This window comes from Nicotiana attenuata, chromosome 5 (genome assembly GCF_001879085.1).
Source record: "Nicotiana attenuata strain UT chromosome 5, NIATTr2, whole genome shotgun sequence".
NCBI classification, from domain to species: domain Eukaryota; kingdom Viridiplantae; phylum Streptophyta; class Magnoliopsida; order Solanales; family Solanaceae; genus Nicotiana; species Nicotiana attenuata.
In genome coordinates, this window is record NC_031993.1 from 21566789 (window position 1) to 21573250 (window position 6462).

The following is a 6462-nucleotide window of genomic DNA, read 5'->3' on the forward strand; positions in this document are numbered from 1 at the left end:
CCATATTAATTACAATTATGCAAACTAAAACACACAAAAATATATTCTTAATACTCAAGAGTTGGAACGAGTTTACCGAATTGCCGAACAACTTCTTGAAAATTGAAAATCGTGAAGACTTGAATACTTCAATTAAACAACTTCACAATTTTTCACGAAATTGCAATAATAAAATAAGCAATTATAGAAGAGAAATTAGATATAGATTGAGAGAGATCGAGAGAGATTGATGAATTGGTGAGTAAAAATGAAAGAATGAGGGGGTATTTATAGTTGAGAATTGGGAAAAAGTGTAATTATATAAAGTTTGGGGTTAAAATAAAGTTTCGGGGCCAAATGGCTATTTTTTAAAGTGGCCAACGGATAAATTTTGAAGGCCAACGGCTAAATTTTAAAAATCTGACCGTTGGTCTTTTTTAAAATTTTTTTTTTAAAAAAAAATAGCCGTTGGAGCCCGTTAGGCCCGTTGGGCCCGGTTGAACCGGCCCAGGCCCGCATGCCGGTCCCGGGCTTGTGGGCTCCTTGAATTGGACCGGCCCGCCACGGGCCTTATGCACCATTTGGGACCGGCCCACTGAGACCGGCCCACCAGGCCCATTTAGCCCATTTGGACCGCGGTCCCGGTCCGGTCCCGGGCTGGGCCCGGCCCACAGTGCAGCATTATTTGGAGGACGTATTAGGAAAAATAATGTATGTATTAGCTTTGATATTTTATTTGGTAGTGTTTTTCAACCTATGCATAACTAATATATGTATTAGTTATACATCATATTCAGTTCTATTCTTATATATTGCAAATCATAACATTAGCAATATCATAATTTTTAATATATGAATAAACATGCAAAAATGCTCTTTCAAAATCTTTTTCAAATCCTTTCCAACATTTTTGGAGAGTATTTTTGTAAGCAAATTATTTTTTAAAAGTTATACAATGCATGTTATTTTTAATACACCAAATCAAACAGCCGATAAGAAATAATTCCGGCATTACTAATATACATTATTCAATACTATTTTTTATGCACCCTACTAAACTGAGCCCTAATAGTTTTGCCTCTTGATTTAATACGGAGATTGATTTGACTATGTTTTTTTGGCGGAAATTTGATTAGGTGCAATACATAATGACCCACAATCCCCTTTGGTTCATTAAATTGCGGGATGTGGGAAAGCAATAATGAGCTCCGAATTCCAAAGACAAAATAGGAACGCTTGCAATTAAAAGAAGGGCTTATCATTACATTTCTATGCAAACTTCATTTAGGTCCCTATTTGCAAGAAAATAGCGACAGCTCAATTGATGATCCTTGGCACAAACTCCCTCCGTTCAGTTGGCGTAGCTAAGTGGAGGGAATAGGATCCAATGTAATTTCTTTCTAATCAAATTTTACGGTATAAATAGAGGAAAATTATTTTAGTGTTATGAAATATCATTTTGTAGTGGATGTCTATAACTCCTAAAGAAGTTACTCCCACTACTCTTCTCCATTATGTAGATAACTCCCACTACTTCTCACCATTATAGTTGTAACTCCCACACCTCCATAACCTCCCCATGATCTTCCTCCATGATCTCAAATGTTTAATGTCATGTTTATGGCATTCTTTTGTATGCCTCTATGTAATCCTATAAATAGAGGTTTTTGGCATCACATTGTATACACTTGAATACATAGAAGAAATAAGATTCTCTCCTCTCTTCCTCTCTACATTGTTGTCTATTTTATTGTTCTATATTGTTACTTTGAGCTAAGTTTCGTAACACGTTATCAGCACGAAGCTTTAATCAACCTAGAAGATATGAATGGTCGACAACCTTGAACCAATTTGGTTGAACCAATGGAAATATGGGCATTATTACGAATGCCATATAATGTTTAGTTTGCCTCTATTATCCAGGGAGTATTATTTTTCAAATTATACCATAAATTGTGTATTTAGCTTATGTTAAAATTTAAGATTTGTAGTTGCTTTGTTTAGAAAAAACTAAGCTTTGATTTTAAGTTTTAATGCTCGTATGGCTGTATATGTCCACTAACTTTGTTCCTAGTTCTAAAATTGATCTTGTACAATTATAACATCATGCTATCATTGATTTTCCATGATATTAAAAGATCTTTGTGAAACATTAAAAAGCATTCTGGCCATGTTGTGTATTAACGAGGACTTTTAAGATCGATGGCCTAATCTAATTAGGTGCAATATTTTTATGCTGATAATTGACAAAGTGATATCACTATGTTTTACTAGTCTATTTTGACATCATCTGTATTAAAACAGAATATGCTAGCAATAGTTATTACTTAAGATTTTTTTTTTAAGTTAAGTATATTTAGTTATGTGTTTCAATTCTTGTGTGCATTTTATTTAATCATGCATTAGTATGCAGTAATACATCACATAGTAATGACGCTACATGGTGATTCTCTTATTGACATATTTATATGTAGGATACTAGCACACGAGTTTGTACTTTATCATATTTTTATTGATAATAGTTCTTATCATTTCTATTTTGCTTATTTTTATGATAGATTTTACTATGTGGCTACATAAAATTATATTCCATTCTCTGATGTGAATCGGACCATTTGTGATAAACATTATATAAGGATAAGACGGTGGGTTCAAGTCCCAACGCACCATGAGGGTAAGACATCGGGTTTTGAGTCCTGATGATCCATGATTGTAAAAGTTGGGTTCGAGTCCCAACTCATTATGGCCTAACATGTCTTTATATGGGTCATGCATTGGGTTTGAGTTCCAATGCACCATATGGATGACATAGTGATGACTAAAGAAAAATAATATATTTTTCATGGAAAAACATGAATTTTGTCCCACTTGATTTGCACCATTCTTAAAGTGAATGTGGTAGCAATGCATAATAAGTCAATGAAGACAAGTGGTTGACCAATGAACATGGGCGTGCCATTGATCAAATAATAATAGTCATCATTATGGTAATTGTAAAAAATGAGAACAATAAGGGTTCTCGAAGTAATCCTTCAATAGGTGAAGGAAATATTTACCATCAAATTGGTATGAAAAATTTATAAAGCACGTCGCGATAATTATACTCCATTCTTTGAAGAGAATGTGACTTGTGCATTGAGAATGCAGATTCATTTCTGAAGGTGAATGTAACAATATGTGATAAAAGTAATGAATAAAGACGTGCAATGCATGATTGGATACATACCACAACTCACCTCTAAGGGAGGTTTAAGAGAAAGAGAGATAATAAATATTACTGTGTGATTACATGAATATGTCATTGGTCGCGTACATGTGGTACGCCAAAAATAATTTGACATGTCTTATAAAAAGTTATTAAAGGCAAAAGTAAAGCAAGAAATGATTTTGCTTATGATGATTTTGACCATGACAATTATTATGATATGATTTTCTCCGTGAAGGAGACATTCACCATATGGATAGTGTGACAAAAGATCTTGTAGTACAAAATCAATTAAGAGCTCCGGAAGAGCTAATTTGTTACTACCCGGATGAATGAAATTGTTCATGACATTGATATTGTAGTAAGTCTCAAAAGAAACTTTTTGAGTTTCAAATGTATTAGCCAAAGTGGTTGGTATATTGAGACTATAAATGAAAGGAAGATTGATTATCTTCATATTACTATAACATACCGGGTAAATATGAAAGGTTACCCGGCTTTTTTTCTATTTGTACTACAGATGTATAAACATGATATGAAATCACATGCCATAGTAAATTAAATGTTTACTGAAATAAATATTTGTTGGCATGACCGGTTGGCCATCGTGGTTTATTGATGCGAAAATTAATTGAGAATTCACATTGGCATATATTGAAGAAATAGAAGATTCTTCAAGAATTCTCTTGTGCTGCTTATTCTCATGATATACCAGCTAAGGTTGGGATTGAATCCCTTAAAATCTAGAACGAATAAAAGGTGATATATATATGGGCCCAGTCACCTTCCATGTGGACCGTTTACTATTATATAATTTTAATAGATGCATTTATTGTATGGTCACATCTGCGTTTATTATCAACTTGCAGTTTGGATTTTGCAAGGTTGATTGCTCAAATTGTTAGAGCACAGTTCCAGAATATATATTATGATAATTTATCTTGATGATGCTGGTTTAAATCCAAGTTGGTTTAGCAGAAATTGTATGCCTCCAATTAAGCTAAACCATTGGTTATGAGAACAAAACTCTCAAATAGAAATTTGGTATGAGGTGTATTATATAGCAGCACTTGTTCGCATCTTGCCAACAAATTATGATAAATTCTCCCTATCACAATTGGTTCAGGGTCAGGAACCAAATAATTTTCATCTAGAGATATGGATGTGATAAATGATTTAATTGATCCACCACAATGCACAAAGATGGGTCCCAAAAAAGGTTGGGGATATATGTTGGTGATCCCAGCATTAGGGGAAAAAATAGGTAGCTAAAAAAAGTGATACGTGAAATGAATTATTATGAATACATCTAAATCCTCGTACAAGAAAATGTGAACTTGAAGTTCAAGTGATAATTCATTTCTAAAATATTTCCAGGCACATTGCTGACCCAAACTAAATGTCGTATTTCAGCTACTAATGCTCCAAATAGAATAAAGTCCATGATGGACATAGTCTATGGAACTCTTGAAGCGTAATAGACTAATCGGTTCCAAAGCTAAAACTCCTTGAAGAAGGAGAGGAGCAAATGTTCAAGATGGTCATAATAAGGAGGCAAGTGATTTATAAGAGCACCATGATATAACATTTTATAAGACCTCATGGGAGAGGCTCAGGTACCTGAAAATAATGAGATCTCGATAAGTTATGTTTTTATTGTGCGATGATGGAACCGATGTAAAATGATCGTTGACGATGTTGTTAATATAGTGTAGCGCTCAATATAATTAATATTGACGAGGATCTTGAGCTCAAATCTGTCATAGAATTTGGATAGATAAATGATTGGCTATATGAAAAATATGCAATGAAATTGACTTCACCTGAAAAATGTGAAGTTGGACGGACAGTCCCCGCACCTAAAAGTGAAATGAAAAATCAAGTCGATAGACATAAAGACGACTTGTGGCACAAAATTTTCGTAAATATCCTGGTATTAGGAGAGATGTTCTCCTGTGGGGGGTCTGACAATACATTTGATATGCATATAATGAAAATCCTTGAATGATTTAAATTGTTCTGAAGCATATTAAGGTTCCCAAGAAATTTATTAAACAAATCTTCGGCAGATCCTTATGTAGATTAGAGCGATCATTGCGTACATGATTTATTTTTGTGTCTAGTCCAATTGCTGCACTAATATATCTGGCTAGTTTCATGAGTATAACAATATGCTAGCAAGATATAGTTTTATTTCAATGTGGAGATATTGGAATACAATTAGTATTATATTTCAAAAGGAATACTTGATTTAGATTTGTTTATTCTAACAAATATCGCCAAGATTTTGTTAGTTATGCAAATGCAGGCATTTTCTGAAGTTCGTTCTTCAAACATTCTATTTGCATGTGAAAGTACTGCCATATTATCATATTACAAGGCAGTTAATTGTTGATATTTATTCAAGTCATGCCAAGATAAGCAATTGATAAAGCAAGGGGCTCAACACATAACAGACGTGTGACTTGACTTTGAAGAGAAGATTCCAATAATACTGAAGATAATGTTGTTTGCTTATATCAATTGAAAGAAGGACTATCGAAGGAGACAAAATAAAGCACATTCACCAAAGTTCTTCAACAAATTTGTTCAAGTGATAATTTGACAAACTTCTTCACAAGACATTGCAGATCTCAATATTAGAGAAGTTGTTATATAAGCTTGGAATTCGTCGTCTCCGAAGAATAAAGTGATGTTTTCATTAGGGGGAGGCAAATACGCGCTGTACTCTTTTTTCCTTAGCTAAGATTTTATCCCACTGGATTTTTCTAGCAAGGTTTTAATGAGGCAGCAAATAATGCGTATTACAAGATATGTGTACTCTTTTTCCTTCACTAAGATTTTTTCCCACAGGGTTTTTTCTTAGTAAGGTTTTAACGAGGCACATTATCTATAGACATCCAAGGGGGAGTGTTATGAAATATTATTTTGTAGTGGATGTCTATAACTCCTAAAGAAGTTACTCCCACTACTCTTCTCCATTATGTAGATAACTCCCACTACTTCTCACCATTATAGTTGTAACTCCCGCACCTCCATAACCTCCCTATGATCTTCCTCCATGATCTCAAATGTTTAATGTCATGTTTATGGCATTCTTTTGTATGCCTCTATGTAATCCTATAAATAGAGGGTTTTGGCATCATATTGTATACACTTGAATACATGGAAGAAATAGATTCTCTCCTCTCTTTCTCTCTACATTGTTGTCTATCTTCTTGTTTTATATTATTACTTTGAGCTAAGTTTCGTAATATTTAGCAATTTTTACGAAAGTA